Source organism: Mus caroli, chromosome 19, assembly GCF_900094665.2.
Source record: "Mus caroli chromosome 19, CAROLI_EIJ_v1.1, whole genome shotgun sequence".
NCBI classification, from domain to species: Eukaryota; Metazoa; Chordata; class Mammalia; order Rodentia; family Muridae; genus Mus; species Mus caroli.
This window is the reverse complement of record NC_034588.1, coordinates 22,028,232-22,040,634: the sequence shown is the minus strand read 5'-3', so window position 1 is coordinate 22,040,634 and position 12,403 is coordinate 22,028,232.

Genomic DNA, 12,403 nt, shown 5'->3' with positions numbered 1-12,403 from the left:
GATGGTTGTGAGCTACCATGTGGTTGCTGGGAATTGAACTCAGTACCTCTGGAAGAACAGTCAGTGCTCTTAACCACTGAGTTATCTCTCCAGCCCCCGAAAATAATTTTTTAATTTACTTTTTTATTAGATATTTTCTTTGTTTACATTTCAAATGTTATCCCCTTTCCTAGTTTCCCCTCAAAAAGCCCCTATCTCCTCCCCCCTCACCCTGCTCACCAACCCACCCACTCCTGCTTCCTAGCCCTAGCATTCCCCTGTGAAGGGCATAGAACCTTCGCAGGACCAAGGGTAATGGCCTCTTCTAAGAACCTGTGGGAGACTGTTTTTCCACCAGCATTTACAGAGAATGTTCAGGAAAAATTTTCCCACGTCAACATATAATTACAATCTGTACAGAATATTACTTGAATTGCTAATGTCACCTTGTAATTTTTTTTTTTTACAAAATAGTCTTAATAGCTGCCCCACCCCCACCCTGCATCAGCCCTGAGATTATTTCTATGACTTTTAAGTGTTTGTTGACTTCATGCCTACAAGCACTAACTTAAAAGAATTCATACAGGCGACAGATAACAGGACCAAAACTGACTTCTGGCAAAAGAAAAACTTACAGGGAGGAAAAGAGCAAGCGTTTGAGGCCAGAACCTCTAACTTTGTTCCCTGCTGCTCAGACTCCCTTAACACAGCGGAGGGTTCCCTGGATGTAAACCTTGCTCTCCTATTTCCTCAGGGTGCAGGGATGTGTTTGCTGCCATCAGTAACTAAGAACGCTTTAGGACAATATGGCTCCTGTACAGTGAAGCAGTTTTACTTCCCAAAGCCAGGCAGAGAAAACCATGAGATTATGTGAAGCCTGAGAGGTATGCGTTTTTCCATGCATAGGTGTGAGTCTAAGGCACTATTTACGATCCATAGCATTTCAAACTTTTCTGCTCAAAGGTGATATTCTCATGGCAAAATATACCCAGGGATAATGCTGTTTCTATAGATTTTAAAGACAAGCAAACAAACAAACCCAACCCCCAAACCAGAGTCTCACTATATACCCCTAACTAACCTGGAACTCTGTGTAGACCAGGCTGGTCTCGAACTCACAGAGATCTGCCTATGTCTGCCTCCGCAGAGCTGGGAGGAGAAGTGTGCAACATCCCCTGGACCTTTCTGCAGACTTTGGGATATTCCCAAGCTTGGGCCTCCTTGAAAGGCTTATGTTAATCATTCTTCAATGCTTCTTATATTTTTAAAAATTGATGGCTACTTCAGGTGCACTTAAGGACACATTCAATTTGCTAACCAAATGCCTCATCTTTAATTTAAATCTAGTTTTGTGATAATAAAGACCTTTATATCTTTAGATTTTTGTTTTAACATTTTATATCATATTGTGTTTTCATATGTAAATATTAAAATCTCCTCAGTGATTGTCAGGATAAGGTAAGAACGTGAATTCTGTGCTTGTGGAAAGAAGATCCACTTTCAGGGAACCCCAGACGTATGAGGATCAGGATATGAAATTAGATTGGACAGAAACCACTTGCATGTAAGGAGCAAGTTTATAAAATCTGAAGGTAGTGAGCTCTTTCTGCTTCTTATGAGTGAATTTGCAAACTAAATCGACCTCTCTCCAGTCACATAGACTCCTGGCCTCGCCTTGCTCCAGAGCCCTACAGAACAATAAACAACTACACTATCTTCAAATTTTAAATTAGCACACATGGGGCAACAGGGACTCTCCCTGTGAATCACCCACTGGCTTCCTTTCTGTCTAACTTAACTTTTGCTGGTGTGGAGAATTATTTCCAATTTATTTTTTCCAGAAGCTATTGACTGAGCAGCAACTACTTGGTGCTAGGCACTGTGTCAGGAGGTAGGGACACAGTGATGAGCAAGACAAATCAGGCCCTTACCTCTGGAGCTTGAAGTCACGATGTCAGAAGTGAATAACTATAAAGACAATGGATACGTGGTATGCTGGGCAAACCCACAGTGGTGTCATGTTTACTTGGACTTTCTATTCTTATTATCAGTTGTGTGTGTTTATATAGACACGCTCAGGTGTGCTACCAGGCAAAAAGGAGGCTCTGTGGGCAGATAGGTAACTAGCTAACATCACTGTTGGGACACTAAATTTTTTCAAGGATAGGTGAATATTTCTCATAGACTCTAAATAAGTTTCAGTAAGCTGGTAAACCATGTGATTTTACCTAAGCCATGACCAAGAAAGTCACCCGGAAGTGCAAGGGGAACTCAGTAGAAGGGAACTAAGGTGGCCCACAGAGATTTTTGGGTGGTGGGTGGAGTGCTAAAAGGCTGATTAGAGTAAAAATTCACCTGTCCACTGTAAAAGTATCTTTTATTCATTCAATATAATTGCCTCTGAGGCTTCCTGCCTTAGCCTGCTAACCTAGGCCTAGATCTGGAAGCAGCTAGACTCCATACAGTCTTATCAAGGCCTAGGATGTTTTCATTTCAAGACTTACTGCCGAATAAGCTCACCCTTTCTAGTTCTTTCTGAGCTCTTGCTGGCCAGTTCAGCTGTTCTGGCTTGAAACCCCTCTCCATGCTAACTGATTCAATCTAGCTTTTCTTAGTTTCTTACTAAATTGCTCTATTTGACCTCAAGCTAACTCTAGCAATCTGTTCTAATCTTCTGGCTCCTCATTCTCGGGCTCCTTTTGTCTTTACCTGTGTCTAGCTTGTTCTCTTTGCAACCTGTCTCTGTAAAACTCTCCTGGTAAAACTGCCTCCTTTCCCCTTTACACAACCCCTTTCTTCTCTCTTCTCATGAGAGTTGGGCATATCCTATTCTGTCAAATCTTTCTCTGATTCGTCACTTTGTCTGCCACTCAATTAGACATCACATTCAAACTCCGTGCTTCTGTACAAATGAACTTTCCCCCATCGTTTTGGATTAAAGCTGAGCACTAAGGAAGTGTCTGTATTCCAGCCAGAGGGATTAAAAGTGTGTACCAAGGGCTGAACCACACAACTAGAAAAATTTTTTTCTTCAGTAAATAACACAGTCTTGGGGTTCACAGTGTGATCAAACATCCTGCAAGCCCACTCTTGTGAGACCTGTGGGTGAGACTTTCCTGGCTACAGAAGAGATATTTATAAAGAACTCATAGACACATCTAAAGGGTTGGAGTGCAGGGAAGGGGAGAGGAGGAGAGGGGAAGTGAGGAGAGAGAGAGAGAGAGAGAGACAGAGACAGAGACAGAGGAAGGAGAGACTCAGCTTTACTGTGCCAGTCACAGGAGCACAGGTGCCAGAGCCACAGTAGGTAGGGTCAGGGTGTCACTCACTGACCAGGGCTTGTCCAGCATGCATGAGGCTTTAAGTTAAACCCCCAGTACTGGGAGAGATCAGTAAAGAGTCTGTGCCCCCTGGAACTGAGAGCTGCCCCTGGATGTGAGTGAGGTGCTAAATCCATGACAATCTTAGGGGGAACAGCATAGCTTTGTCATTCTGTGAGCTATCTCCTCTCCCAAGCCTAACTTTAGGAGGCATTAGAATATTCCTTAGCAAGCTGGCAGAGAGATGGGGAGCAGGAAGAACCTAGCATCTCAGGGCAGAGGTCTGACCTCTGGCTGAAGGGTAAAGTCTTGGGTGTCACTGAGGGTTGATGCTTTACACTGGCTGTCCCTGAAGTCAGCCTCACCATATGTCACGGACGTGCCAGAAGATGGCTTCTGTAATAAAAGCACACATGTGACATTTACCATCCTAACCTAAGCAGTTTTGATTGTACACATGAATAGTGTTAAGTACACATGGATTCGCAGAAGAGCAGAGACCTTTGTTATCTGATATGAGCGGAATTCTGTGTCTGTGTAGCAGCTTCTTATTTCTTTCTACCTCTCCTCAGCCCCAGCCCTGACAGGAGGGTTAATCTCAGTTGTCAACTCAAAGACAAACCACTGTATTCATTCCTTCACCAACATTATGAAACAGGCTCTTAGCACAACTGACTCCATGATAGAAGTACTGTCTAGGTCATAAAACAGCACATAGATGTACTACTACATGCCAAAATGAACACAAAGACCTCACCCATCAAAACTCACAGTTCTGGGAAAGTCTCTAAATTGCTTTCTTTTTGGCTTCTGTTTGTTCTTGTTAACTGAAGTATGTCAACCTAGGATATGGATTTTTGTGCTTAAAACTCATCCTGAGAGAGACTTGGTACTATACTAGCATCCAGAACACCCAGTGTAGGTGCCGGCCAGCAAATAAACACTTTCTATTGCTGTAAAGTCATGTCTGAACTGCCTTTTCTGGTGGATATTTCACAACATTAGGTCTCAGGTTTCGGCTTCCAGCATGGGCTGGGGATAAGTTGCTCCTCAGAAATTCTTTAGGCCTTCAGCACCAGAATGGAATTGCTGGAGCACCCAACCCACAGACTGAAAGAGTTCTCTGTCTCTCCTGTGTGAGGCAGACATTGTTGGACTTTCAGGACTATATTGTGTAAATGCATCTAGCAAATTCCCTTTAGTTACCTGGAAACCTGCATTCTACCTCCAAAGATTTATCCTATTATTATTTTTTAGAATGGCAGGCTAATTGTGGGTGGAGAGGGTGTGTGCCCTGGCAGTGTAGATTAGGGGTGCAGGGGGAGGCTAGAGAGATGCCTCCCGATTACACCTGTTTGCAGATCTCTGCCCTTCCCCGGGAACTGTCATGTTGGCTCTTGGTATTTTAGTGCCTGGCATGAAGCTTGTCACGGAGCAGGTGCTTAACCCAAACGTGGGATCTATAACCTGAAAGAATAGTTTATTTTCAGCTGTAACTGTCTTACAAAAGGTACGTTTGTGATAAGTAAAAAGAAGGTTCTGGAAAACAAAGAACCCGGGATCAGTAAAGGCGACGGGGCTGTGACAAGATGAATTCTGGAGAAAGTGCAAGAAGGAGAGGGAAACAGACTGTGGTCCCTGATCCTCCTGCCACCTGCTTCTGCACTCATGTGCCCACACGCCATCTTTAAAAAGGTGAGACTTGCGCCCCTTCCCTCTGTTTAACCCACTCTTCCCATTTATACATTTTCTCCCCCCCCATTCCTCCTACTTCTAACTTGGCATGCAGTCAATGTACCTTCTACTGTGTGTCCTTGGACTGGAACCACTCTTTTCTGTGGGTGGTGGGCCTCCACCATACCTGTCGTTGGCACTAGTATATAGCGTTCTCAGCTGCTTGTTGCTTTCCATTGCTCTGCCTGAGGGTGACTCCCTCAGCTCATCATCTGTCCTGTAGTTCCCTGAGCTTGCTGGGGTCTAGTAGCAAAGGTCAGACTTTTTTCAGGCGGCTTCAGAAACAAAATCCAAAATACCCGCCCTCCCCGAATCCCATTGGATTTACCATGAACCATAAACATAAGCGCCCGCCCGCACGCCAGCACGCACGCACACACGCACCTATGAAGCTTAGCTCTAGGGTCTCAGTACTCAAATCTGCGCATGCCCAATACCTTCCTATAAAATGGTATGGTATAACATAAACTATGTTAAATGTTTAAATGATTATCTGTCATACTGCACGCAGTATGGTGCTCTGTAGATGTTTACTGTATTGTTTTGTTTATTATAGTGCACATCCCCCACCCAGAATAACTTCTGTCCACACTGGGCCAAATCCATAGATTTGGAATCCAAAGGCATGAAGAGCCAGTGGGGTTCATTGTTATCCTCTCCCTGTTGGGAAAGCTCGCCTATGCTTTCCTTCAAGCAGCAGGACGCACTGTATTTACCATCTGAACTTTGAGTAGGAGTCTGTGTCGCACAGCACAGCTCCTGCAGTTGTGTTTTGGGGCAGGCCAGTCTTCTTCTGGGTGGTCCCAGCACTTCCATAATGACCCCACTTCTCCAGGACCCAGCGCCACACTCTTCCATCTCTGTCAAACTCTCCAGAAGTGGAAACTTAAGGGGTCTTTGGAAAGTCAGTTGGATCATGTTTTGCTGGGGCAAACACATGAAGGAACGTTTCATTAAAGTGGTCACAGGTGTGAAAGACTAAGGTCGACTCGTGAAGGAATGTTTTGCTGAAGCAGACACAGGAGAGAGGATGCTCTGCTAAAGCAAGCATGTAAAAGGACACGTGATGAAAGATTCTTTGCTAATGACACCCATGTATTGGCCTGCCTTACACTGTGTAGTTGAGCTACATCTGTCAGAATTCCATAGAGAGAAATGTACCAAAACCTTCTGGTGGTGTGCTGCAGTTCGTTGCTGCTTCCAAGGACTCAGGCTGACTGGATGCATGCGCTAAGGCAAGACCGGTGCAGAGGCAGGAGCCTGACGGAGGCAAGGCATGTGGAGGACATGTGATGTTTGGAGGGTATAAGTAGGACTCCGCAGAGTGACAAGGACAGAGCTTGGCTTGCTGGTACAGCTAGGTGTGCAATGCTTTTGTGTCTTGCATCTTTGCTGATCTTTGTTTCCCCGAGAGAGGCACACCTGAGAATTCCTGGTGTTCCTATTGGTCCCTCCAGCTGACTCGAGCCAAGGCTGGGGTCTGGCTGTCTCTGCTAGGTCTGTCACCGCTGTTGCTAACCCAACTCTACTGAACTGGACTGCTGGTGTATCTGTAAAGTGTTTGAATGGATTGAGCTGCCGCTGCCTGCTAATCTGTGAAATGAATTGCTGATTTCCAGACAACACAGATGGGAGTTGCTCCAAAGAACCTTTCCAGACAGGTCCACTTCCTCTGTATCCTTTCTTTTCAACTACCTCTCATAGGTGGTGGGTTGCAAGGAAGGTTAAAGCATTTAAAAACCATCATTAAATGTAGAATTTGAAATAAAAGTCAATGTTACACTTTCTTCCAGAGGACTATATAGCATTCGGATGAGAACTCTCCAGTATGCTACTTGTGTGTGTTATTTGTGTTATTTTATTCTCTAGAATGTTACATTTGCTAGCCCTTTCTCTCTCTGATGTATAGTATTATCTTAATACAGCTAAGAATCAGGTTCCCCAGAATCTCTCCCCAGTGTGACTCCAGGTTAAGCTTGGCCACAAAAGACATTTGTGCAAGGCGTTGTCACAGGACACTATGGGCACTGGGGACAGGTTGCTGTGGATGTTGCCTTACAGATGTGAATTCATGGCCTATCCCATTGCTCCACTGATGCCACTCTTTACTAAGTCCCCTCCAGGCATGCATGTGTGCACCTCTGTGGCTAGTGTGTTGCTTTTCTGGTGACTTTCATTGTCTACGCAGCATGGTAATATTTATGGTCCGTGGGGCTCTAGACCATTCCTTCCATTCATCTATGCAGTATTTGAGATGTGAACAAAGTCTAGGTGTATATACCAGAAGACAGTGGGGAATTCAGAACCAGGTTTTGGGAATTTGGCTTGTAGATAGTAGAGGAGGTGATGGTGAGATGAGATCACTGCATAGCATCATAGCCTAGCATGACAGCAGAAGAAAGCAGTAACAGACTGAGAATCGTGACTCAGGAGGGAGCTGGGAGCTGTAGATGAGGGAGAAGTGGGGAGGCTGAGAAAGATGAAGAAGAGCATCAATGAGGACCAAGTAAGGACCATCAGCCCTTCCCCCCAGCCACTGGGCAGTGACACAGAACGCATTGTTACAATCTGTTAAATGGGGCTGGAGAGAGATGACTCAGTGGTTAAGAATGTTACTACACTTGCAAAGAGCCTGAGTCTGGTTCCAGCATCCTCTGGTTATAACTCACAACTGTTTGTAACTGTAGCTCCTGGGAATACAGCGCCCTCTTCTGGCCCTGGCAAGACCTACACTCACATGCACATACCTCGGCCAACCACACACACAAACTCTTTAAAAAAAAAAAAAACTCTGTTGAAGTCAGATAGTGTTTTGGTAATGTCTTCTAGTCTCTATGGTAAGTACTCCTTCTGATGTTCATTTCTTATAAGTAAGCAAAGGTGGTAGAAGACGAAGAAACTGACTCATTTAACAGCTGTTGGCTCTCTTGCTGTCCTGGCTGTCTTGAGCAAAGGGACTATCAGTCTAACAGCTGGTTGACCTGCCCTTATGCCAGGATCAGCCAGCTGTCTGGAGCACTCCAAAGATGCCTTGAGACAACTATGCCAAGACTTCATGTAGCTCATTGCTCTGGGCCCTGAAGGCATAACATCAGCCAGAGCTATTTGAAATCAGACCTTTGCCTATCACAAGCCTCAGGAAACCATTTCTGAAGGGACTCTGGCCAGCTTGAGTGTGGCGAGCATGTCTCTGGCAGGCCTTGCCCTTCTCCCTGATTCTCTCTGCCTTGCTAAGAAACTGTTAGATTATACTCCTAAAGCTGGTCAGCCAAGGTCTATCCCCTTGTTTGATCAATTCCTCTTCCTGAGGCTGACCACCAAGGTCCATCTGTCAAAGTACTCAGGTCCAGAAATCAAAAGTCTCCTTTGGCTTACCTAATTAACATGCCCAATTAAATTAAAACACCTCATCCTAACCTGGGGTTTCCCGTTTTACCATTATAAACTGCCATTTGTCTATGGACCATGTCTGTCTCCTCTCTACCCAAAGGCAGTCCTTTGTTTCCCTGACAAATACCTCTTCCCCTCTCCCTTGACTCTCTTTTCTGTCCCCTTCCCTCTTCCCATCTCCTTCTCTTTTATCCTCTATCTCATGCCTTGTCCCTTATCCATGCCCTCTGTCTCTCTGGGACAAATTAATCTCCTTTGTGCCTTGGTCTTGGGGTGTCTTGAGCCAGCTTCCAAGGTTCTTTACAATTTCCACCTTTGCCAGAGTGGGATGTATCTCCTTGTGGTCTAGCAGAGGCCTGTTGTGTCTGTGGTGTCTGTTGCTGAGGTGAGGCCATGATTGGTGCAAATTATAAGCCTCAATGCGCATGATTGTTGCTAAGAGGCAAGGCTGTAACTGACCTAGATAGTGGGTTGTGACTGTCCCACACAGCCCTTCTGTGACTGCAAGTGCAGACTACTCAGAAGTGAGGTGACAGGAAAGACTGTCCTGTTTTGCCTGCATTTGCAGGTGTTATAGCGCGAGCTTTTCTTGCTGACTTTGTAGCATGCAGAGGCAGCAGAGGCAGCAGAGGCAGCAGAGGCAGCAGAGTGGTGGACATGTCAGTGTCAGGGGCAGACAGAGCAGAAGGTCAGAGGCAGCTGTAGCTGAGCAATCGGTAGGCCAGGCTGTGAAGGCAGCGAGGCACCTGTCTTCTCAGCTAAGCCGATCTGGAGTGGTCAGGCAGGACAAAGGAAAGAGATGACAAGGGAGGCTGGAGAGCTAGGGCTGAAGGATAAAAGCCTGGCAGGAGTCAGAGGAGAGCACCTGTAAGCCTTGGTCGCTAAACCAGAGAGTTATCAAGTCCTCAGCGTCAAAGGTCTCAGCCCCACCAGGCCAAGAGCTTTAACTCCGGACCGAGAGATCTTGTGGCCAGTACAAGATTGTAACACTAGAGGGCAGCATCCTCACTGTTTCCTGCTGCCTAATGCCAGAGGTCTCTGCATCCAAACACAGAAGAGATGAGAGCTACATACATTTGGTGAGCTTCCCCTTGCCTACCCATGATTTCCCTCTGGGTAGAGCTAAAGGACTCTCAGCTGGCTAGAGACACCGTGTGACTCAGAAGGTCACATAAAATGCAGGCTGGGTTTGCTGCAGCCCTTTATATGTAAAGGAATCTTAGATCCAGAAGAAAGATAGAAGTGACTTAAGGGGCGGGCATATCCACTTCATAAATGTGCCAAAACAACACACCAGAAACTGGGTGGCCGAAAACAACTGCCTCATTATTCACGGAAGCCAGAAATCCAAAGTAAGGTGTTGGGAGCACCGTGCATTCTCGGAAGGCTGCAGGGAAGTCTCTGTTGCGTGTCTCTCTTGGGCTCTCCTGTTGCTTGCCAGGCTAAGCATTCCTCCAGCACTCCGTGCATGACCATCACTCCGTGGGAGCGCTGCTCCACAGCGATCTTCACCACAGCTGTTGCTTTGCTCCCATCTCTGCCTCCGTTAAGGGGTTCTCCCTGGGTCCATGTCTGTGTCTCTTTTCTTCTTATGACATAGCAGACTAAGGGCATATACTTAACTGGTTATATGCATCAACAACTCTGTTTATAAATAGAGCTTTTTACAAAGTTCTCTGCTCTTCTGCGAATCCATGTGTACTTAACACTATTCATGTGTACAATCAAAACTGCTTAGGTTAGGATGCTAAATGTCACATGTGTGCTTTTATTACAGAAGCCGTCCTCTGGCACATCCGTGACATATGGTGAGGCTGACTTCAGGGACAGCCAATGTAAAGCATCAACCCTCAGTGACACCCAAGACTTTACCCTTCAGCCAGAGGTCAGACCTCTGCCCTGAGATGCTAGGTTCTTCCTGCTCCCCATTTCTGCCAGCTTGCTAAGGAATATTCTAATGCCTCCTAAAGTTAGGCCTGGGAGAGGAGATAGCTCACAGAATGACAAAGCTATGCTGTTCCCCCTAAGATTGTCATGGATTTAGCACCTCACTCACATCCGGGGGCAGCTCTCAGTTCCAGGGGGCACAGACTCTTTACTGATCTCTCCCAATACTGGGTGTTTAACTTAAAGCCTCATGCATGCTGGACAAGCCCTGGTCAGTGAGTGACACCCTGACCCTACCTACTATGGCTCTGGCACCTGTGCTCCTGTGACTGGCACAGTAAAGCTGAGTCTCTCCTTCCTCTCTGGGGTTTCTAGGAAGGACATAGATTTCTATGAGCAGCGACACTGTTGAAACTGATAAATGATATATATATATATATATATATATATATATATACATATATGTGTGTATGTGTGTGCATGTGTGTGTGTGTGTGTAGTGTATGGACAAGGATTATAAAAGACTGAAGAAGCTGCAAAGGAAGAAAGGGTTAAAGGCAGTTTTGGACTTTTGTTTTTTGTTTTGTTTTCTGCAAAATGGAAGAGGTTTGAACATGCTTCTATGATGAATAAGTTAAAAAGCCCTAGGGATGGGGAAGCCAAAGATTCTAGACAGAGAACAAGTAATTGATGGGACCAGCTCCGGAGGGTCTGGGGTCTGACGTGCAGGAGGATGGATCAATCATGGGCTTGGAAGGGGGGCAGGAGGGAGGCTGTAGGTGCAGATGTGGCTGGGGGGAAGGAGGAAGCCCGCGGTGCAGCTGGGTGAACCGTGACAACACAGCTCTGGGAATACTGAAGGTGTTCAGCAAGTCAAGAGCCGTTGCTGGTGTGAGCAGCTGCAACAACAGCTTGCGAAGCTCGCAGTACCCTGTGGGTAGAAGATTAGTTAAGGATTCTGACCATGGGAACTAAGATGGGGAGGGCAACCTACTCCTCATGCTGACGGAAGGGACTGCGGGGGCACAGGTTCATTGTTAACCTGAAAACTGCTCTGGAAGACCAGAGGGAAGCCCTGTAGTCCTGGTTGGTACCTGCCTCTCTCTGGCACTCTAGCACCAGGACTTCACGCTTTGGTGTGTGTGGGGGATGCAGCTGGGTGTGTGGGTTTGTGCACAATGTGTGGAGGCCAGAGGGTGATGTTGAATATCTTCTTCCATGACTTGACAACCCGAGTTCGCATCCCCAGAACTCAGTGAAAACCCGACTCTGTAGCTCTTAGTTTGTCCTTCCAGTGCCCCCTAAGGAAGTTGGCAAGCTGACACAGGAGACTATCAGGAAGCTCATGGGCCAGTTATCCAGGCTCAGTGCATCATCAAAGAGACTTTGCCTCAATCGAGGTTGGAAACTGAGGACTGATACCTAAGGCTGCCCTCTGACCTCTCCATGCACACCTTGGCACTCATATGCCCATATGCTAGAACATGCACACACACTCATACAATCACACAGCACATACTACACATGAACATACATGTACATACATACTACCCTTTAATGCACTCAGTTCTCTGTATTACAACATTGTGTGCTAGGTGGACAAGGTAACTGAGTCTTTAGGCATGCTAGTTGCTATACATGCTATTATGAGGACAAGAAGAAACACTCAAAATTATGAATGTATAAATTTAAATCCCACACCCTCATCCATATTCATATGTAGGCATGTACACACACACACACACACACACACACACACACAGAGAGAGAGAGAGAGAGAGAGAGGAGAGAGAAATGAACTTCTGTTTTCTCAAGCTCTGTCCTATAAGAAATCACATAAGGAAAGTGGGAAATAGAGTCTGTGATGCCCAGGCAGAGATGCTCAGAGACCAGTGGGGTAGGAGGAGGGCAAGAGAATAAAGACAGAAGAAACAAATTAGATAGAAGCAGTCTGGTTCTGTAGGAGAGAGGGGGACAGTGAGGATCAAAGGCATGGGAGCAGTTCATGCCCACTGCTTTCACCTTCTGTGGTCCTTGATGCCAGAAATTAATGTTGCTTTAAGAGCTCACATGCCAAGTGTTTTAACACATCA